Source organism: Strix uralensis, chromosome 4, assembly GCF_047716275.1.
Source record: "Strix uralensis isolate ZFMK-TIS-50842 chromosome 4, bStrUra1, whole genome shotgun sequence".
NCBI classification, from domain to species: Eukaryota; Metazoa; Chordata; class Aves; order Strigiformes; family Strigidae; genus Strix; species Strix uralensis.
In genome coordinates, this window is record NC_133975.1 from 120,311,547 (window position 1) to 120,335,412 (window position 23,866).

At 38.6% G+C, this 23,866-nt stretch overlaps 1 long non-coding RNA gene across 5 annotated transcripts in view; it reads right to left on the minus strand.

The window, feature by feature from the left end:
* Positions 1–23,866, minus strand: part of LOC141943459 (uncharacterized) — a 183,214-nt gene that overhangs the window by 102,765 nt on the left and 56,583 nt on the right. For 2 of the 5 annotated variants that reach the window (XR_012628958.1, XR_012628959.1), the window contains exon 5: positions 12,242–12,345. The exons of the other annotated variants lie outside the window; for them this stretch is intronic. This is a non-coding gene — a long non-coding RNA (uncharacterized LOC141943459). The remainder of the gene's footprint in view (positions 1–12,241; positions 12,346–23,866) is intronic. 5 annotated transcript variants of the gene reach the window in all.

A 23,866-nucleotide genomic window follows, 5' to 3' on the forward strand; every position in this document is an offset into this window, starting at 1 on the left:
CTAGGCTGTAGCAGGTTTTTCTGTTTTGTTTTGCTATAATTTTATTCCCCTGGTAATCCCAGAAGCAGCAGAAGAATTAATTTCAAACAAGGATCTTTATTGTTTGCATAGCTCAGTATTCTGTTTAATTACAAAAACATGTTTGTTGGTTTTTTAATTTAATTTTCTTTGAGAAAATGATGGTTCAAATTAAGGGGAAAAATATTTTGCAAAACTCAACAGTTTTGTGAAACATTAAACTGTTTTTCTTTATGTTGTCTAAAGTTTTGAAAAACCCTAAATGCTACCAGTTTTTTTTATTATTATGTTTTAAAGGATCAAAGACCTAAATCAGTCAATGATTATGGTCAATTAAGCCCAGACAAGTAACAGAGGATGAATTTCCTAATCACACTATCACACAATATTTTTTTTTTACATTCACTGTGGGTGAAATTGTTCTGAACATGGAGGTCAACAAATAGATTGTTAGTCACTGAAATTTCACTTACAGCTCAGGCTTCCATATTGTAATGAACAGTGTGTAGATTCTCACTGAAGAAGACAAACATCTGTTGAGCCAGGAAGGAAGGGTTAGTCAGCTTTCTTTGAGAAATAAGAATGCAAATTAAAGTGGAAATAATCTGCAAATTTAGTTCACAGTCCTGAAAGTGAGGATGTGTTCAAAATCACCAAAGATTCAGCCAAATCTTGGGTGTCACATGAAACTTAACATTCATTGGAAGAAGGATATCACAAAATGCAAGTTTATTTCTATGTGATCTACATTGCCACTCTTTGTAGATCACTGGAGAGTCTCCCACTGGGTATTAGTGAAAAAGCTGTGAAATCCCAGAAAGATCTTGAATTTTAAAAGACATTATCTGATTTGAAAACTCAGCCAAGAATATTTTATTTCCTAGTGATCTTTTCAAACATTGTAGTCTTTCAAGAATGAAAAATTAACAGCAATTTGTTACCAGTATTATAAAAGAAGAGCCAATAAAATTTTTCTTCAGTGCCTGTGCTAATTCTGCCTCTTCCAGCTGTGGTGCATTGAAGACAAAGGGAGAGATATCCAAAGGCTTAGACTGGCTTTTGCTTTTTGGTGATCATACAAAAATGTTCTCTTAGGATTCAGGAAGAAACAAAAACATTTAGAAATACTGTTATGTGGGCACTTAAGATCTCTGCTTTTTTACAAGAGAAATGTCCAATAAAACTCAGCTACATACGCACCTAATCTACAGAACTCCATCAAAGTCATTAAAAATCAGAGCAGGCAGAAAATTATGTAGCTCTGAGTGCTGCTCGTGGGAAACATCTCCTATTTGTTCCCATCACCTCATTCCAGAATTTGATTTTCATATTGCCCAGCATGTTTATATAACCCAGAAATAAGTTGTCTCTAGCTGGTGTACTCTACCAGAATCTAAACTATAAAGTTGCCCCACTGGATGCAAGAGAAGTACCAAAAACTCCTGTAAACTATGATGTATATAATCCATCCTTCTGCTCATTTCTGCTGTGGTTTTCAAAATATAACATTTAATAAATGGAACAGAAATAAACTGAAGCAAATCTTGAAGGATATACAACACAGTTAATGTGATGCAGATTTTGATAACGTACATGCAGTTGACCACATCCCAGCCAGTGATTCACTAAGCATAAATCTTTTGTACTTGAAAGTCAAGTATGATGGAGGTGAAATCTCAGCTCTGTTGAAGGGAGTGGGAGTTTTCTCTTTGATTTCTAGGGGCCTGAATTTTACCCTAGACATATTTTCCCTTCTAAAATCACAATTCACGAGGAATTAATTGAATGGACAAATTATATTAAAATGTGCTTGTTGTCTGTTTCTGTCTTCAGACATGTACCACATAAAGTAGACCTGAGACGGTACCAAAGAGACTGATTTGATTACTTAGATAACTTCACCAAATAATGTCCTTGCACACATATATTTCATTTCAGAAAGAAAATTAGCCTACCCTCTATAAGAGGATTTTATTATAAGGAATACTTAGGTACTCTATTTGAAAAATATCCTAGAAATAGTTGAATAACTTATTTGGTCAGATCTGCCAATTATTTTCACTGAAAAATTTGTGATTTCTGTATTGTAGTTACTTTAACCAGAGAACTAAATGTGAAGGGGGGGAATCTTTAAATAATTAACTCATTGCATGTATCTAAAATTTGTTTGATTAAGTGTTTAGCCAAGTAGCATAGAGGCATCATTTCTGCAGAGCCAGTATCAGGTCCTGGCTCAGCCAGGTGCTTAACCATATCCTTTCCTGCAAAAATGTGAGACATGCCTGCCTACAAAAAGAGTATTGCTGTCAGCATCAGCATCAGTTCTTGTGTCTTAAATTAGACGTATACCCAAACTCTTGCTGAATTCTGAGTTTTACAATTAACTATTCAAGATCCAATGTTTGAATGATGAAGTCTCTGACATGAAGAACAACCCTTCGTTTCTTTTAACTTGTCAGAGTGATCTGTGAATTCCTCCATGATCTTCCCTTCCCTTGATGACCTGAGATGACCTGAATTAATTATGATGCACTATGTGGAAAACATTCTCTCCAATCTATCCTCCCCCATTTCTCACTTCTAATTTATTGGCCACCCACCCCTCTTTTTTCTTTTTGTTGTTGTCCAAATTTTCCTATTTCCAGCATATGTTTTAGGATTAAAAAACTCTTATTTGGCAGACGGTATAAACACTGTACCTCAACAGATGTTTTTAGTGTCAGTGCAAGAAACGGCCACACGCTGATGCGGTTCTGCTTGGCACCATTTCTTGTCTGGAGAGACTGACGCTGGATGAATATATTCATTTTACTGCTGGGTTCTTTTTGTCATTTTTTTTTCCTCCTTTCCCCTCTCATGACACTGTGGCAAATTTGGTGTTTCTGTGACTTGTTCCCTCTTCACATATGACTTTGTTTTATAAGTCATCTAAGTCTTGTTTTTGAAGATGCCAACCGACCTGAATTTACCTTTGAGCACCTCTCCCTCCCCTTTAACTGTGTTACCAGGAATATGTTTTCAGGTTAACTTGTAGCCCTTTCCAAATGTTTTCATGTGTCTCAATATCACTACTTCTCTCCAAAATGTATTGCTATGCAGGCACATGTATCAAAATAGTTAGGGCCTCAGTAAGTACTATCCACAAGTTCAACAGTTTTTTCTATTTACTCAGCTGGTCATGTTCTTGTACGAAGGAGGTTTTTTTTCAAGCTGTATTTGAAACAGGGGACAGGTTATGTAAGGGCATAATAAAAATATGGCTTTTGTGAAGGCACAGGCATGATCCAAAAGAGACTCTCTTTCTAAATCTCCTTCCATCTCCTAATCTGAATGGATTTTTCTGGCTTTCTGATGACAGGGGAGGTTATTCTGTGCAAATTCATGCCAGGTAACAGCTGAAAATGAGGACTGGAACAGTGGACAAGAGGAAAAAAATTTGAAGCTAAAGGCTATGAATTTAGTGCGTGCTGACCATAAAAATCTCTGGTGGCTAAGTGTTACCAAATGGTGCCATATGAGACACCACAACATTTCCCTAAGCTTGCGAAAGGCCGTAATTGTGGTGCTCCAGATAATCTCGTGTGGTAACTGCTCATAAAAATTGACTCTTTAATGGCAGTCTCTGTGACATAGCTTTTCCTTTATTGCCCCTCTGCAAGAAAAGGGAACACAGTTAAGTGGAACAGATGGTGGAAGAAAAAAAATAAATCAAGTGATGTGGCACTTGATTTTCAAAGAATGAGCATATCTGACACATCCACAGCCTCACCATGAGGAGGCCCACCTGCCTGCTGAACAGTGCTCTCTCTGGAGTTCAGAAAAGGGATCAGAGAAGGATTTCCCAGATGACTGCATGAGCTAACAACAGTGCTGTGCTGTCTCCTTCACTCCCAATCTGTTGCTTTCCCAGCTGCTCAGAGAAAAAATATATTCTTTTTGGCCACCTTCGAGAAACTGGAGTGTAAACTCACTCAAACTGTGAGGGGAAGGGGGCTGTAACCAATATTGCCCACTTTCTAGTCAATGCTTCTAACTGCTAAGCTACTACACAAAGCGCAGATCTCTAGTACTGGATTTTTTTAAAGAATGAGCCCTGCTCAGAATCACAGAATCATCTAGGTTGGAAAGGACCTTGAAGATCATCTAGTCCAGCCGTTAACCTAGCACTGACAGTTTCCAACTACACCATGTCCCTCAGCGCTATGTCGACCCTACTCTTAAACACCTCCAGGGATGGGGACTCCACCACCTCCCTGGGCAGCCCATTCCAACGCCTAACAACCCGTTCTGTAAAGAAATACTTCCTAATATCTAGTCTAAACCTTCCCTGGCACAACTTGAGGCCATTGCCTCTTGTCTTATCGCTCATTACTTGGTTAAAGAGACTCATCCCCAGCTCTCTGCAACCTCCTTTCAGGTAGTTGTAGAGGGCAATGAGTTCTCCCCTCAGCCTCCTCTTCTCCAGACTAAACAACCCCAGTTCCCTCAGCCGCTCCTCATACGACATGTGCTCCAGCTTCGTTGTTCAGCAAAGCATGGATCCTTTCAAGGTCAGCACCCAGAAGTGGATGCAGTCCCTGTACTCCAGCGAGCAATGGGAGTTCACATTCATTGTCTCCTCTTTTTCCAAGCCATCTCCTGTAGGTGTTTATCTCCTCCCCAGACACTTGCTGTTAGCTCCCTGATGGGCTTTGGCACCTGGTTTAGATATGGATACTTTTATACTGACATTGTCCCTTTAGAACTCATTCCAGCAGACAACCAGCAAATGATGCTGCCCAGAAGTGTGTGGTATGTCCTCCTCTTCTCCATAATGGCTTTAGGGGAACTGATGATGCTGTTTGGAAGGAGCAATGCAGGGAGCGGCTCCAAAGGACAGCCCCACTGCTCATTTTGCTTTTCACTTGTTACAGATCCCTGCTGGACTCCCTGGGCCTTTCTTGTCACTTCTGCTTTGTGTAAATAGCTGAAGACATTACTTCAAAAGTTAGGGTGATGGAGCTCAGCCTGACCTTAGATAGCACTCAGTGGACTATCATATCTCTACTGCAGCTGGCACAAACACACAAGCCTTTAGTGTCAGGGGTACATGTCTCATTCTTCCGGCTGCTTTTCTCACAAACAAATATTTATTTTGGAGAAAGCAGGGGAAATCCAATTCTCTACTTGTGGTTTCGATTCCTTTTGTCTGCAACATGTTCTGCTAGGGAAGTGATGCACAGCGGTTTCTTTTTTAAATTTGCTTCTGGCTCAGTGAGAAGGTGGGTGGCAGGGCAGTTGGAAGTCATCAAGCACAAGCAATAATGTTTAGTAACCTTTTGTATAACTCTGCCCTCCAACCATTGCAATGGCTTCCTTTTTCTGTTCTTACTGGGGGGACAGATCCTGGGAGGTCCTGAGTAACTTTGAATTTAGCCGAGAAATTCCAAGTCCTGAAGTTAAGCTCCTAAACATAGCACAGAAAAGCATCACAAACTCTTTCTTATCCATGCTGCAAAAAGGAAGCCAGCCATAAAACTGGGGTAAAGTGAAGCAAGCCTCCTAAGGGCATTAGAAGAAGGCAGCAACAGGGCAATTAACATAAGCAGGCCACAATAACCCCCTCACACTAAGAGTCAAATCCTAATCTCCTGGACACCAGTTGAGTAGATAGTATCTTTATGGAATATTTATATCCAGGATGGAGCAGGTGTCAGATTTTTCTCACCCCAGTGGCAAGCACAGCTGCCTTATTGCCACCAATTAAGCAAATGTCAGCATGAAAGACATGTTCAGAAAAAAAATTGCCTCTAGATCCCAGTAGTTGCAACTGGTTACTTGCTAATGACAAACAGTGATGATTGGTGATATTTATTCATGTGGTAGACTTTCAAAGCAAGAAGTGGAGCTTAGCATCCCTGGCTAAAGCTTTCCCAAAAGCAGTATGATGGCCCATTCAATGTGCTAATACTCAGTTCTATTAGCATTTTTCATGTGCAGATTTTGGAAAGGAAATGGAGCTTTTTTCATATATGTAGTGCACAAATACATTCATGCCACGGAAGAAGGCAGGGGAAATACCTGCTGCTTTACCATGTAATTTTTCCTTCTACAGTAGTTTCCCTTCCATTCCTTTCTCTAGAGGAAAAATTGATTCTCTGTCTTCCTTGATGTACACCGAGAGGAGAAAAGGTAAGAAATCTATATGCATATTTTGAAGAAACTTTCTTACTTTTAAATAAGCGGTTCTTCTATTTTACAGATTGCACACATGCATATTGACACAACATGAGCACAGAGGAAGGCTGCATATTTACCAGAGAGAGGTAATGGAAGTTCTTCATACCAATAAAGACTGTAAGAACACTGCCAAGTGCAGCACCATTCCCAGATGCTTCCGGGATGGCCCAGGGTCTCATGAAATTGAAAAGAGCTCCACATGAATGCTCAGCAGATGACAGGAAAGGTGAAATTTCTCAGCGTTACCATCCACTTAGCTGAAGAGCTGGTGGTGTTCACTCCAATCATGGATGCAGCCTTGAATGCAGTCTCAAAACAGGCCATGACAGCCTCTTATCTACATGAATAGTCTGCACACAGAGATGACAACATCTCCAGATCACTCAGCTATTAACAGAAAGTGCCTCAGAAAACATCTGGAATTTCTGATCCTATCAGAAATCAGAAATAAGAAGAGAAACAAGAAATAATGTAGAGCTTTAATGGCATGAAAGACATGAAGATCAGATAAAATTTAAGTTTCTGACCGAGATGGAATTCTGAGCCAGAAATAAGGATGGCTCTCAAAAGAAATGCCCCATGAAGAATGAATATGATACAGAAAAAGACTCTTACTCTCCAGGAGAAGGCAATATTCAATAATAAACACATCTTCTTTTACAGATATATCAGTGAGGAAGTTGCTGCAGGTTCACAGGAAGTATGTAAGTGAGGGTCATTAGCACCAGTTAAACTCTCATGGAGGAGAATAGTCCTTAATAGGTGGAAACAATTTGATCAACCCTTTCAGAAATTTGAGGACCAGGATCCAGGAGTCCATCTGCAAGAAACAGAGGATACTGCTCATTCTGTAAGCAGATTCCTCCTTACCATGGCTCAACAGATCCAAAAAAATACAGTAACTCAATTAATCAGATCTTAAAAGGCATACTAGTCTTTTCAATAACATCCAGGGTTTGCCTTGTCCCCGGAGAATGATAACAAAACAGCCACAGAAGCAGAACAAGCCAACACTGATGTCTGAAAGAAGTATGAGCATTCATCCTGAGACTCTCCACACATTTCTAGGAATGAATACTAGGCAGTTATCACTAAAGGCTGAGGACTCCTCTTCTTGTGCTCTAACTCTGCGAAGTCTATCAAAAGACCCAGCAGCAGCCCAGAAAAGCATTGTCTCTAATGAAGAATGTGCCCTCTCCAGCTTCCAACAGACTTTCTGCCCACCCATGGTTATTTGCATTTATTGCCTCTCATAAAATGCACATTTTATTCAAAGAGGAGAAACAAAGAAGCTTCTGCTGGTACTGAAATCTTGGTTTCAGTCTCAGGGTTAATGAGAAAAATGTGCTCCTAATACCTACACTTCAGACAGCTGGTGCTGGAGACAGATGCCAGAAGGGTTGAGGTCACTCACAGTGTCAGTGATGAAGGGCCTGGGTTGGTGTCTTGTCCCAGCAATCATGACAACCAAGAGATTCCCAGAGGAATGATCATCGACAAGATGTTCAATAGGCTGCCTCCAACCACTTGGCACTATGGATAAAGATCATGTTACTTGCAGTGAACTTGTTACTATGACAAGAGTGCACAGCTATCCTCTTTGGACCCCAGAAATCTGCTGAAATAAAACCATAGAAGATGGCAAGTACCATTTTTTCTTGAGATTCTTTTCCTGGCATATTTAATGCACACCTGGAGTCTGGGGTTAATGGCCTAAAAAACAAAGAAGAGTGTAAGTTTTTCAGGGCATAGGAACATCCTCTAAAGCACTTGCAAATTTTGGTGCATGAGATCTTCATTATTGTTGAAGTAGAATGGCACAATCTGACCTAGCACATATGGTTTCTGAAGTCCCAAACAAGGTCAAAGCAGGACCACTGGCAGAGATATTTCTGAAGGTTAGGTTCTCCCCTTCTGTAAGCGTGAGGCTTAAAAGGTAGACACTTTAGAATAGTCTGGAATATGCCTTTATCTTAAACAATAAAGGCATCTTGCCCACCAGTAAGTGGAAGCCAAAAGGAATCCAGTCACCTTCTTGGGAAGGCTCAGATAAAAAATGGAGAACTGAAATAAACATGCAGAAACTATACACAACTCCCCAACGACAATGAAAGAAAGAACTGTTCAGGGTTTACCAAAGAAAGTCTAACCCAAGGTAACACACTATTGAGAGAGCACAGTTGTGTCGTTGAGAAGGGAAACAATATGAGGCATCACTCATTGTACATACCTGCGTAAATCAGAGAGCTCACATGCTAAAGGTGCTGAAGGAATGAAATATTTGGTCTCAAGGGACAGGGATTATATGTACCCTCTGTGTGAATGTATATCTTGATTATCACTTAAAGCCAGGATATTATCTTATCCATCTATTCTTATATAGACCATACTTTCTGAATATATTTCAAAATAAAAAAATCTTCACTGGTGGAACCTGCAATTCTTCTTTACAACGGTGTGACAAAAAAATCAGATCTGGCCTTAATCCTTAAACCGACAAGACAATTTTAATATTGACCCTGTGAAAACAGCAGACAATGGTTTTGTAAATTCTAAGACTCTTACTTTATATTACTGCAACTTGGAAATCTGATTTTTCTAAATGATATGATGTTGGAGGTCACGATCATCCAAATATTGAAACACTTGTTTATAGTTTGGTGTTTAACAACCAAGTGCATTAAACACTTTCTGCTCTAAATTTACCAGTTCTTGGATCTTCACCAAAACCTCTGCAGAGTGTTGCTCCGGGAAAACAGTATCCCAGCTCTGATGACAGCTTAAATTGCTTTATATTTTTAAAGCATTAATAATTTGCAATATTAGAAATACACTGAAAATGGGTGATTAATTACTATCATGAAGCAAAGCCTGAGACAGGCATTAACTACTGTTGTCAAGCTAATCCCAGATTTGTTTCATATTTATTTGTCTCCTTTATTATCTGCTTGTATTTTAGATTTATGGGATATACCAAACAGAAGTGTTTTTGATGCACACATTGTCAGGCCATTCCCAGAGTGATTGATACATGCCAACCCATATAGATGAACTTATGATACTGGACTGTGGTTACCATATTCAACTGTGGGTGTACTAAAATTAGGCACATGTATTCCCATTTAGCCACTTGAGTCATTCACATCACTAAAAAAAAACGGCCACTTGTTTAGGTGCCTTTAGTTAAGCGACTAAATTGAGACCCCACGTGGCATGCATATTACAAAATAACAAGAGCTTGTTCCTTAATAGGCTCCCATGAAAGCCAACGGGAGTTTAGCCATGGAATTCAAAGGGGACGGACTGCACCCAACTAGTGGATTGTGTAATAGCTTTTATTTTGATGTTAGGTTTTTGGTACTTTTTCTCAGTAAAAAGATTGAAAACACAAGTTAATAAATCTTCTAATTAAACCACTTACCAATATTACAACATTAGTGTTGGGATAAAAACAAGCAAAAAGAAAGGCAATTATAAAAGCGGAAAAGAAACAAAGACAAAGGAAGAAAAAGGGACAAGTAGGTGGACTCTGCCTTTGGCTGTCAGTTTGGCTCCTTCACTCTCTCCAAGGAGTCCTTTGGGGAACCAGGCTAGGCGGCAGATTTCAAAGGTGTTGACAAGCCTGGCAGCCCAGTGGTTTCAATTTGTCCCTCAGCAACAATGCCAGGCAGCTGTAAATGACTCTAACATTCTCTGCTTCATGACAGTTCCAGGATTAGGGATAGGTTTTTGCTTTAAGTCCAGTATGGACTCCCTGCTAAGAGGCTCAAGCTTGCTTAGACAGTGAACGCTTTCAGTCTACAAGCAACAAGCCTAGGTTTTATTGCCAAGATAAAAGGAGCAGAAATTTTTCAAAAGATGGAAAAGCACTTCAGGAAGTAAATAAGAGAAGTGTGAAAGGGACCCCACTCAACCATTTTTCTTTCAAGGGGACATATGTTCTGAAATCCCTTCAATAGTTTGGAAGTCTTCCACCATTAATTTGGAGGGATGTTACAGATTTTGTTCTTGTGCATAGGATAGACAGCACCATTCAATGTTGCACAAAAATAATAATAAATTACTTAGATTTTTAACAAAGGGTGGGCACTTTTCCTGAAATGCCTCCTTTGCAGCTTGGACAGGCCTCTTCCAATAAACCAAAAGTGGTCTATGCTTTTGCTACCTGAGCTCAGTATCAGGCTATGAACAGAATCAGCAGTAGGACAGTATCATGGGCACCAATGAACAAGACCTGTCCCTCCAACCCAGTAAGAGGCTGTAAGGCACTCTTATAGCTATGCTACTCTCTAGATCACTTGTCGGGTGACCAGAAACACTGGACACTCCAGACTCCTTTCTCCTTTCTCCTGACTGCCCAGCATTACTAAACTTTGGTTTGCAGTGTGAGGAAACAGAAGGAACAAGAATGACTGAAAAACAGACTCTTCTTCTTTTTTTTTTTTTTTTTTTTTATATCTTCATACATTTAAAAAAAAGGCTTGGGGGGGAGGGCGGGGGGAGTGGGGGGGGCGGAGAGGGTTCACCTGCATTTTCACCATTGCAAACCTGCAGAAGGAAAGATGAGGGTTTGGCTGAAAACCAAAACCTCTTAATTTGTAGTTGTGATTGTTACACACTTCACCCCAAACCACTGAAATAAATGGAGTTTTGCCATTGGCTTCACTGGAAACTGGCACCAAGCCTTCATTGGGTAATTTCAAGTTTGTTTTACAGCTGTAAGCCAATGCACAAAGCATATGGTTTCTGATGCATCACAAGTTAGAACTGCCTAATGAACATCGTCTTAGAAGATCACTCTCTTTTATGTATAATTTAATATGTCTTCATCGGCGAAACCAACTCAAAGCACAAATGCAAAGCAAATATATTGGGCCACAACAGAATACACAATGGTAAATGTGCAAAACATTTTATCTTTCTTCAGTAGTTCTAATGGAAGCCTTCAAAAATTTGAAGAAGGGTCTACTATAAACAAATACTGCCTTCTTTCAGCAGACTTTGCAAAGTTGATATCTGGGAAAATAAGCTAATTTCAACTACTTTTTAGTTTAAAAAAAACCCAAACTCTAAAGCATCTTCCCTTCCAGGCTTGTCCTTGAATAAAATAAAAATGCATGTTTATGTCAGTAATTTGGGGAGGGGGGAGGTGGAAATTGCCACTCTGGACAATATCAAGAAAATTAAAATTTTTATACTGTTCTCTCGCGCTGCCACTTTTCTGTCCTCCCAGCAGGTGCCAATAACAAAAACCGCATCCAATGATTCTAAAACACAATGTGTTCTGAAACACATGTGGCTGACTGACAAGAAATCCTTTTTTATCTTAGTCTTTCTTTCATGGTCTAAATTATTAACTTGCAGTATGCCACACATAACTCCGTTTGAGCATAAAATTATCTCTGGATATAGCAGTTCCGAACTGTTGCAAAACTGGTTCACTTAAAGTTGTTTATCATCTCACTGTTTAACCTGAGTAGAGTTAAAAGGAAACAGAGGGGTTTCTGTATACATACAAATATGGGAGGGAGAATAATATTAATGGAGTATTTCTTAGCCTTCCTAGTTACGCTTCTCATTTTTGTCTAAGCAGCTTCTCGCCAACCTTAAAATTCATTAATATGGGAAATACTGAGCTCATTGGCTGCAACACCTCCATTGTAAAAATCAGACTACTACTATCCAACAAATGTTCTGGCATAAAACCAGGTTCATTCTCTTTCTCTTCAGTCTTCTTCTCCCTCAACCTCATTAAAGCCCCACAAAATTACCTATGGAAACAAATACTTTAGAAAAACTCATGTCAAGGGCAGTCCCTAATGCCACCTCTTCATGGACAGAGCCATGGCAGGAGAGCACAGAACCTTGTGGAGGCCACAGGGGCTCTGTCTGGGTGCAGAGACGTTCCCACATGGAAGAGATTATAGAATTGGAGAACGAGGCCAAGCAATTTGTTAATCCTTCACATGATCGTGTATTTTGCATATGTTGTGCAGCAACATACCTTTCAATTGGGACTGGTTATGTTATGCTGAAGTTCATCTTACGTAATCAGTTAGACCACAGATGCTGAATTAAGTGGGCCTTCAGGAGTTGGCCTTCTTGTCCCTGAGTGATTACAGAACCAAGAGCAAAGTGTACCATGAGTAAAATAAATCAAGAACTGTAGAACAACAGTTAAAACAGGGCTCTATATGGACTCTTTATCCCAAACTTCTCTTGTTGTTCTTTGCCATCTGAGCAGATTTTTGATTACTGCAGCCTGTGTTCGGGTTTTCTTAGAGTTCTGCCAGAAACAAGAGCTGGGGCATGTTTATTTCTGAGGGTAGATCCAAGACAGGGGATAAGTTCAGCCAGCTAGCAGGTGCTAGCATCCAAGGGAGTGAAAGAGGACATGGGGAGGGTTCATTAATCCATAGCTTTAGAAACAGAAATAGACTTGTCAGTAATTGTTCCTATAGACATGCATGCTTGGAGTGGGGAGGGAGATTGATGGGATGAATGAACAGGTGGGAAAGGATTTGAATGTAGACAGAAATGAGGAACTTACACAGATGAGTATCCAGGACACAGTGGAAGAGAAAAAAACTTCAAGCCATAACCTGACAAGTCTAGTGTGGCTTGGCAAGGGAAAAAAGATGTCAGGGGATATGAATTGCTGGCTGGATGATATCTGGTGGGATACAGGTTTGGAGCATTTGAGGATTTGGGGACTAGTGTTCAGGAAGCAGGGGATCCTTGTGCAGTATCCCTGTTTGGCGTAAGGACACAACCATAGCATGACTCTTTCACCACAGTAAGACACTGTCACCCCCACTGATACCCAGTATTGCACTCCTTCCCACCCCAGCAAGGATGTTTGCAGGCACATTTTCTGGAGGTCCTTTTTTCACTTCTGGAAATACAACAGCTCTAAATCACAGTCCTAAGCAGAGCTTAAAACATCCAGAAACATGGAAAAAACACTGAATATTACCGTAAACCTGCACAATGCCTGAGAAGGGATAGGAACCAGTAAAAGAAAAAGAGCCTGCAAGGCAGTCATGCTCTTTACTTTCATAGTGGAGCTGAAACATTTGATATTCCTGATACTAAGTACAGCACAGAGTAACAGAAAAACGGGAGACCTGCAAACAACATGAAACAATGTTGAGATGTACCTTTTAACACTAAAAATAGAAATAAAGTACAATGAGAGAAGAGTTTGAGGGAAGTCTGAGGAGTCACACTTGTCATTTAGGGGCTAACCAAATTCCCACTGCAAGACAAGACCAGGTCTGGGATAAAAATTTCAGAACAACATTACTGAGAGGCTTATAATTTATCTCTGATAAGTGTTAAAACAGGAAGTTCCAACATGTCAGAAATCCACAACTACTTGCCAATAGATCCAATTCAGAGTTCTTTCACATGTCTAAACTGTAAACTGATGGTGTATGTCATCGATATGTCTTTCATGAGAGCATTGTTTCATTTTGTAAGTGACAGTGCTTTGGAACCCTTGTTCATGTTAGTGCATATGCACGCACATATCATGTATACTGCACATAGCCACTATAACTAACATATAACAGCAAAGTTTAGTTTTGGTTTTTTGAGTAACTGTAACTTCAGGAATGGGTGTAATTACAGCACAGCAAGCCTCCTGCAGCTTTCAGCCTGCCTCCCACCACCCAGACATGTTCAGCAGGGACTGTCTGACCACCAGTTACCACCCAAACACTTGAATGCCCACTTCAGTGTCCAGTGTCTATTCATTCCCTTGAGGAGCAGCCACCCTGACGTGGTAGGCAGAAAATAGCACCCTAGCAAGAAGGTTGTTTGCTCTATGGAATGGTTTGGGGAGCTGCTTAACTTGGAGTAGCTGCTCCCAGGGGGAAGAGCTGCCACTCAGGCAGGGGAAAGAGTGGGCAGCTTCTCTGGGGGTGGAAGGGCATGTATGGCACATGATTATGAGAGAGCACCTGCAGCTTGTGCTGAGCTGAGGGAATGTGCTGCAGGAGTAACTAAGCTCCTGGAAGGTCGAAAGGGTGAAAGACTGCTCAATCTGAAAAGGTACAGGGGAATAGGTTTCTATGTGGGACAGGACAGTTATGTTGTGCTGATCTGCAGGAGCGTGAAGACACATCTATTTATTTCACATCAACTTTTAGTTCAGTTTCTATAGCTGAACCATCCTGGCTTTCAATATCAACTTTAGCCAACCACAGCAACCTTTGAGCCCTGGCTTCTAAATATGACAGTGAGTGCTTGGTGCAATCCAAAAAAATAACGGTACACACTTGCTATAAGCTTCATGTTCTGCCAACATCACGTACATCGGTGTGATTTCAGCATGGTGGGTGGTGGGAACTTAGAGATGTTTGAATCCAGAAAGAAATCTGTTTCTCTTCTTTTTGTTTTCTTCATTTTCAACTAGATACAGATCTGTCTAGACAGAGTGAAGTTATATTAATAACTTCATTATTATTACTACTATAGCTAACAAAACATTCTAAGTGCTTTAAAAATAGGTCAGCTCTTATTAGTGGGAGGAAATTTCATGTCCAAGATCTGGCTGAGCTGTCCTCTCATGCTGGCTAAGTATAGGAAGGTGGAGACTGTCCTCCCACTCCTCTCTGGATGTCCCCTAAGAAAGCCCTTCAGAGTTTGTGTTTTACCCCTATACCATTAGGTGTAGCAAGTACTTATTGCTTCCTGTTACAGCAGCTGGGTTTTTTTGTCAGTGTTCATTTTCAGGATGATTTTGCACTGTTTATTTTGTTTTACTTCAGCTGAAAAAGCAAATGGCTGTCAGATTCCAGAACAAAACTAACTTTGGTGCGGGATACTGGATGTACTACACAGGAATCAGTTTTTATCAGATGAAGCTACCAAATCAGCATTTATGTAGCCTACTTTAAGAAGCCTCTAAAGATGCTCCACTCACACTCAGATGGCCTGGTCATGAATATTACATAAAGTTTAAACTTTCACGGTGAGAGATTAGCTGTTTAACATTCCCTTAAAATGCCCTAAGTATTCAGGTTGAACATCTGATTTTTGAGAAAACTGTAACACTTTTATCACAGCACAAAAACCAATGAACAATAAATTTTCCTTTTAATTGCACAAACTAGTTTTAATCCAAAATAATTTATACTTGAAGAGGATAGAAGAAAACTGGAAAGCAATCTGAAGCAAATCAATTTATGCTCAGATGGAATTTCAAAATCTGTATTTCCTTTTAGTTCTCTATTCTTTCCCTAGTTCAGCCTTCTGAAGTTTATCTTGCAATGTAAAAAACCCAATTGTATCAACCTCTGAGAAGTTGCAGGTTACAGAAAGGTCAGCCATAACAACAATTCATGATGTATGGACTGGAATTTTCAGACAACTACCATTAGCCTTTTTTTCTAATGGAAAATATATTCACTAATTGATACCAGCTAGAAAACTGAACTAACTTTTCAAAGGACTGAGGAAGATCTGGCCAAAGAATCCAGATTTCAAACTCTGAGTAGTGATATCGTTTGATCCAAGTGAACTACATAGGTTTGTAGAAATCTCTTGTGTAATAAGTCCATTATGCAGTCAGCACTAGCACTGTTTCACATTCAAGCACTAAGTTAAAGTCAGAGCTTTTAAAATGAGCTTGGTGTAGGTACTTCTGGCATTGTGTTCTGTGAAATAGACAAAAAAGACACCATTCAGAATGTCACTGATCCACTGCTCTGGTATTTTACAAATACTCCCAACCCAAGTATCTGAGTTAGCTACCTAAATTAGCTACTTGTGATGCCTCTGTAATTGTTTAAGAGAGACAAGTTCTTCCAGCATGAGAGAGACCCAATGCATCTTGGTTAGATTTCTGGATTTAACTGCTCCAGGAGGAACCTCTCACCTTCCACTGTTCAGAGAGAGTTTGGTATATACTCCCAGGCCTCTTTTGAAGAAAAAGAAGTCCTTAAGAGGTTTTGAGTTGAAACAAGTAATATACCTCATCCAAAATATTGTCATTCCAAGGAACTTTAGGTTTTCTGTCTGATGCTGCCACAGTTTATGACAGCTGACTCTGCAGGGGCATGTCCAATATCTAATCATATCAAGTCTGGAGCAAGTGCTGGAACACTTAGCACAAGCAGAAGGTGGTTCAGGCAATGCCTGTAGTGATGCAGAGGACACTGAGAGAGAAAACTACCCTGTCATGGATTCCTCTCCTCTTCACATTCTTAAATCAAGACTGGATGGCTTTCTAAAATACAAAACCTAATCAAATCTAATTTATTTGGCTCAGTCCATGAGTAACTGGTTTAAATAACATAACCTCTATTGTATAGGAGCTTGGACTAAATGATCTAAAGATCATTTCCTGAGAAATGCTGATATTAAAAACAAATCTTTGAATTTCAGCTCACGTTCAGTGGTTTACTATGGAGGTCAACAGAGATTTTGCGAGGTCTATGTGAACAGTTAATTAAATCCTGAGTATGAAAGAGAGACAAAGTTAGCAGATAGAATGTGAATTTAGAAACATGGCCAGTTATGAAAAGTCTTGCTCAGCAACGACACAACTACTTCAAGACCAAAAAAAATCTATCCATTTGCAACTGTCCTGGGTTCTTGTCCCAAGTTGTTGTTTGTTTCAAAGAAGCTGTATGGTTACATAAAGTGCTACTGAGCTGAGAAGCACCAAAACTAGGATCTGTAGAATTCTGAGCTATTGATGACATGTAGTTAACAAACGAAATACACCTGTGCAGTTAGAAATGTAATTTGCAAAGACCAACCTTTAAGATGGTCTTGCTTTGCCAATTGTGTCATACTTTTCCTGTTTACTTTCTAAAAACTCCTGTGGCACTGAAGAACTGATACTCTGATGGAAATAAGTCTCAGGTCATCTATTTGTATGACATTAATAAGCATGTATAATGTACTAATGGCACAGCTTAGTTCAACATTAAAGTTCTGTCTATTTTCCAAATTCAAATTCAAAAGAAAGGATAAATACAATTTATCAAATATACACTTTTTGTTAATGTCTCAGCTAATTCAATAATTTTATGTTTATTTTTTCAACAACAGGAAGTTGCTTAATGAGCTCTAAATCATTACAAATCATAACCAATGCAGGCTAGACCCTTCCCCAGAAAAGGTTCTGTCCAGATGCATTTTTATTGGGAATGGGGAGTAGTCACCACAGGAACAATAATGTGCTGCCTTTTCCACTATATAGAAGTGAATTACAAATTAACAACTTGGTTTTCAAAATTAAAGGTAAAAACACAGGAAAGCTACTGTAAAGGACACCTGTCACTTCAGAAAACCTGTAATAAAAACATAATTTTTTGTACCATAGCGACATGTAAGAAAACTACCAGGAGAGTGTTTTCAATCAAGGCATTCATTTCTGTCCACAGCTGTTCTGCATTTAGTTTTTTAGTTCACATTACTCCTATCTGTTTGTCCAGGGCTAATTCAGACTCAGAAGAAGCTATATGTCACTCACTAAACAACAGTATAATTAAAAGTCCTACTGCTACAGCTGGTTTGAAACATTTGAGAGCTTGGGAATTGCAGGGAACTCATATTAAAAATAAAAAGGATGTAATTACAGCCTCCTGTACAGTTTAATGGGCAAGAGTAATTTCATGATTGCAGTTGGTTTGAATGAAGCACATTGCTTTAATTATGTATATCATGTGTATACACGCAAAGACTAGAATCTATCTATGTAATCAGGGTGATTTAAAATATTCCTGACTTTCATGATTATAATTAATCTGGGCAAACTAGTTACAAATCATGAGATCATTTCATACCATGGCGTAAGACAGAACAATCTTAAAGATGGACCCCAGCCACACATTTAAACTATCCATTTTTGTGTAGTGTCCAGCATACTGGATGGATGTAGGGAAGTATGCTCATGCCTTAGTGGTTTCTTTTTTAAACACTGAACAACTAAACCACATGTTTCATTGTTCAACATACCACTGCTGAGGATGCCTACACATGTTACTCTTTTCTGTGCCATACTATCTGGAATCGTCATTCCAGACTGATGTCAGTTTGGGTATATCAAGGCTGCAGACATGTTCTAATTGTAGTACTAAAACAAACTGCTTGTGCTAATGTTTTCCATGTTGCATTTCAGTCCACAGTAATTTTTGCTTACTTTTGAGCAAAATCAGTTATGTCAGGTTTTGTGTTATTAGAACAACTGCACTTTTCCTATATAATTCTTACACTGAAATGCTTCAGATAAAGCTGAAACACCAAATGCTAGCTATTTTGTAGAACACAGCAATAATTCAAGAAACAACCCATGAACCTCATCAGCTTTGTATTTCTAAACTAGAGCTAGTTTATATTAGCATGTTTAGACTACTAGATCTTAGAGTGATGCTTTTTATAGGAGGATTTATGCAGATTAGGACAAGTTTGAGGTGTTTGTTTTTTTTTTTTTCAAAAGACCTCAATTAAGAATGTTGCCATTATGCAAATACACTTTAAAAATGTATTTTTTAAGAAAACTTTGATTTTTCTGTCTCCTTCTGTCTCTCTTCATCTCTCTTTTAATTAAAAGAACTTTGGGAATTGAAAAAATTGATTCTACAGAGTTCCGATTGCCTCCTGCAAAACCAAAATCAATGGAAGGTAACCATGGTCAGCGCCTGTATAAACAGGCTTATCTGCTAAATCAAGAGAAATACTAAGAAATATCGAGAAATTAAAAACACAGAAGAACTAGTGGAAAATCTGGTTTATATTTAGTGGAAACACTTTTATTTTAGCACTTTGAGTTAAACTTTGGAACTGAGAGAGTAAATAAAAGTATTTCTTTTATGCCAGTATACAGGGTATACAGTTGAAGTTGTTTCTGCTGTCCAGAAGAGGGGACACAGAGTTCCTAATAGAAGCCAGGAGTATTCATTATGCAGCAATTTGAATCATGAAAGTTATCCGAATGACACACTAAGAACATGAGTGGTACATACCTCAGAATTTTGGGGTAGTTTGGATAAGAATACAAACTACATTGTTTCAGGCCTGTCTTTATGACATACTTGATTGGAACTTCTGAATATTTCTCTGATCACAAGGTTTCCAATCTGATTCCTTATTCAGTGTTGCTTCAAATTGTGCAATTTAATTTTCATCGGTTGGGAACTGCTTCATTCGCCCTCTAGTAATATAATTGAAATTTGTTTCATTATTCATATTGGAATTATATGATTGATTCACAGAATATGTTTTGCACTAAGTTTGATTTCTGTAACTTTGGAAATGAAGTACTAGACATTGCCCTATTCTTAAGATTTTTATTTCAGTTCACACTAATATTTCATATTTCAGTGAAGAAAATATTTTTCAGCACAAGCAAAAACACATGATATTAATTTTGAGTATTTTTCATCTGCTTTGTCTACATCAGTTCAGGTAGCTGCTTAGCCAAATGCTTTATAAAGTATTGTGTTTAATTTACAAAGAACTCTATTCAATGAAACTGCAGAATACCCTTTCGGCTTGCCCAACTGGATACATAACAGAGACATCTGGAAAAATGGTCTAATTTCACATTGTAAAATAATGCAGAAAAGTAAGAAGATCTTCCCCTGTTTTCCTTTACTGACTGAGAATTATATCATGTAGGCAGCTATAACCCAAAAGAACATCATTCCACACACTGCTGATATTTTAATTATTTTTCTGATTACTATTTAAGAACTTGGTTCTTTTTTCACTTACACCTGACATATCCCTGTTGTTATTCTGACATTTCCAGTGAATTTTCTCCTCCAAAACCAAGGAGAGCCTCTCAGGTCATTTTTCAGTTGTTCATTTTGTATTTATTTACAGATACAGAAAATAAATCCGCCATGGGTTTTTTTCCTCTCAAGCTGTCTTGGGCTAATTCTTTTCCTATCATGGGGCCACTCTGTCTTTATTTAACTTTGTTATATTTAAATTTTGTCCTGTAACCTTTGCCATTATTTTTTCCTTAATAGAAAAAAGATGATGCACTATTAATGTGGCTAAATTTTCCATTTAAACAATTCTAACTTGGTGTGCTTCAATACTTAATACATTTGAGATTGCCTAAGTTTTTCCCCCCATCAAGACCAAAGAGAAACATATTGGTAAAATGAGCAACTTAAAGATGACAAGCTTACTGTCAGTATTCTGCTCAGCATGTAAAGTTGGCAGCTGCTTAACACTTATTCCACTTTCATAATGATGGACACTGGAAAATGTAATATTTTTCTCTCTCAGCCTTTTCTAATTCACTCCATATGCAAGCAGAACTTCCATACACTTACCTCATGCACCCAGATTTCTAGCACCCCCTCCCCATGTAGAGGCAGGGTCTCCAAAGCAAATAAATAAATAAATAAATAAATAGAAATTACCTTGGTGGTTTGTGGTTTTTATACACACTTTCAGTCACACATACTCAGAACCACTAAAAATCACCAACTCCCCAGACAGCCAAGATTTAATTTGGATCACACGTTACAGGCCAGACTAGAGAGTATCTTTACAATAACAATATTTACTTATATTCATCAACAGATGGTAAAACAGTACAAGCAGAAATGCTTGAGGAAAAGTGAGCAGTTTTTCACAGAAATAATGGCCACACCAGATAGATTGTCAGTAAAAAGCAAATCAGATATTCATAGAATATTTAATTCTTACATAAGCATAGCTTGGGTTTTCAAATTATATTATAGATCAGATATTTCTTCCTTATGTGTCTAAACCAAAAATCATGTTTACACTATTCCTCTCTGTTTATTTGGTCAATGCCTATCTGTACGCAAGACAGAAATCAGAAACGCAGCACTAATATGAGAATTGACATATACAGCCAGAACCAGAACATTTTCTTTTCAGAGACGTTTCCAAAGAGCTGACTTCACTGGCCATAGTTACATGTGGCCATGTGCAGAAATACCAGAGAAGGACACAAATATCAAAGCAGAACATAACTCCCATAATTATTTAGCTATTTTTTATAAACATCACTATTCTTTGGAGTAGTTGCAACACTAATATAGTTTTTACTTTGTCTCATTTCTCTCTCCCTAAAAATGTATTATCCCAGATTAATATATATTTTTCTCTCTTTTTAAGAAGGCTGGTTCATATTGGGTTACCCTCCTCAATTATACTAATGTGCCCTAGTTTCTTCAAATCCTAGTGTATAATCTGCCTGTTCAAATTGGGCTCTCACTGGACTTTCATTTTATACACAATCTGCCTTGAGGTAAAGAAATAAAAGTTACTCTCCTGACACACATACATACTTTGTAAGATAGTTGATGAAAAAAGCATTCTTTTGTAATGTAGATTTTCATCATTTCTATCAGTGTAACACAGCTCTTCCCCACCCCCAGGAAGATAGCTGTAGCCTCTACTACTCCCCAAAGAAACTTAAAGGAATTATTTAGAAAGAACAATTACTTATGCAACTTGGAGAAAGAAATCTGCAAGAACTGGTGCTACATGAACCAGTACTCAGATAAAGGCCAATTTGCTCATTAAATTGTATCGGATAATGTGAAAGTTAAATCCAGGCTGCAAAAGTCACCTACAGTAAATATGTATAATACAGTAAATTCAACCATCAATCACTTGCTGGAAAATTATCCAAGTTACACTCTCCGGCACATATACTTCTACCATTTTTCTATTTCATAGCATTCTATCTATTCATAGGATTCCTTCAGAAATAGAAGACAGCCTGCTAAAATGATGGCATAAGACTTATTGAAACCAGAAGACCTTGCTAAACAAATTCATTATTATGTATTTTACCTGCTGAAATATAATACATAAAACCATTTTTTTCCTGTGATAAACCGTAACAGTGATCTTTTTCACGACTCATCAGCCAACCCTAACCATGCTACTAAAAGACAATCCAGTTCTTTTGAGTCAACGTTCCTTAGGACAATTTACTGCAGATGTGGAAGGAAACCTCAGCCCAGCATGAAAACAAAGACTTGTTTAATAATTATTTTAAGCATTCATGTGAAATTATAGAGCACATTTCTGTTGGTAAACCGTGCAAAACTTTATCTGCAAGATACACGAAGGTTTAAGTTCACATTCTGTTTCTAATTGATTGCTCATTCAAATTGTCAGGTGGTCAAAAATACATTAAAAAAAGATATAGCAAATGAAGACTACTGTGGTCATTGTTGCAAATTGAAGTGTGTGGTTACTTGGCAGAGCTCACTGGAGAGGACAGACTGCTGCTTGCTATAAGCTAAGAGTTCAGTTGTGCAGTTTAGCTGCAGCAGCATGGAGTTCTGGCTAACTTAAAATAATTTTTGTAACCATGTTGTAAATATACCCTATGTAAAAGCAAATTGTAAAAAAAAAAAAAGATTCAGAGCAAAAACTTGGTCTGATGTAATTCCTGAACCACTGGATGTCAAAATGTTGCATAAACAAACAGGCAAACTTTTCTGCTCCCTGTCTGTCTTGTCTCCTAAAGCTGTGAGCTAGAAGACTATCTCATTACATACACTGGAGCGTCTAGGCAGAATAGTACTTCTTTTATTTTGGGTTTTTTCCATCACTAGTGACTTTTCCTACCATCAGTACATTGGTTAGCAATCAGTGATTGATCATTAAAACACATATTAAAAAAGACATTGGTATCTACATTATCATAGCATTCAGCACTTTTTTGCTGTAATACAAGTGGGCTATATCTTTCACCTGGGGACATCCCAAGAAACTAGTGCTTCTCCTAACAAATGGATTTACCCTTGAACCTAGCAGGTGCCAGCCTCAAAACAAACAAAATGAGGCAGGTTCACCATAATATGCAATTATGCAGTGGAACACTGGGCCCCAGGTGCAGTTGACATGGGTTCAACAGAAAACTAAACAAGTTTATGGAAAAGGAATCCACTGAGGCAAAGGCATCTAGATACCACATCATTATCTCTGGTTCAGGAATTCCCCGACCTGCAAATTGTTGACTGGGAAAATCTTCTCAGCAAGTATCACTGCCTGCTTCCCTGCCCTCACATGCCTCTGAAGACACAGATTTTATGACACTACAGGATGTAGTGCTAGCAACACAGCCGCTACTACAGTAAACATTCAAGAGTACATGTAGGTCAGAGGCAGAATTCAGTGCTGCCGGTATTCAACGTTTGCTTCAGTGAAAGTTCTAATGGATTGTTGACAGAAAGCAACCTTTTGAGATTTACTGTGGACAGTTGCTGCTAAAAGAAGCTGTAAATTAGACAATAAGCTTTCCAGGACAGGAGACAGCTTTTTGTTATGTCTTTGTATGGTGCCCACAAAGAGATCTTATGATGAGAAAAACAGGTTTACTGGGACAGTAAGTCCCAAACATTTCAAGTCACAGCCTCCCTTGAAAGGGCATCATGACCTCTCTTTCTCTAAGATTTCTGGCACTGTGTCAAAATTCCTAGTTCCTGTGCCTTTTATATTTCTGTGATTATAACCCCAAACAGGAATTACAAGAGCATGTTTGGGAATTAGTGTCCCTGACTGCTACCATAATACAACAAATAGAAAAACCCAAAAAGTAGTTTGTTAGCAAACAAAAGATAACTTCATAGATTCTGAACCATAATTCTCTCCAGTAAGATGTCTG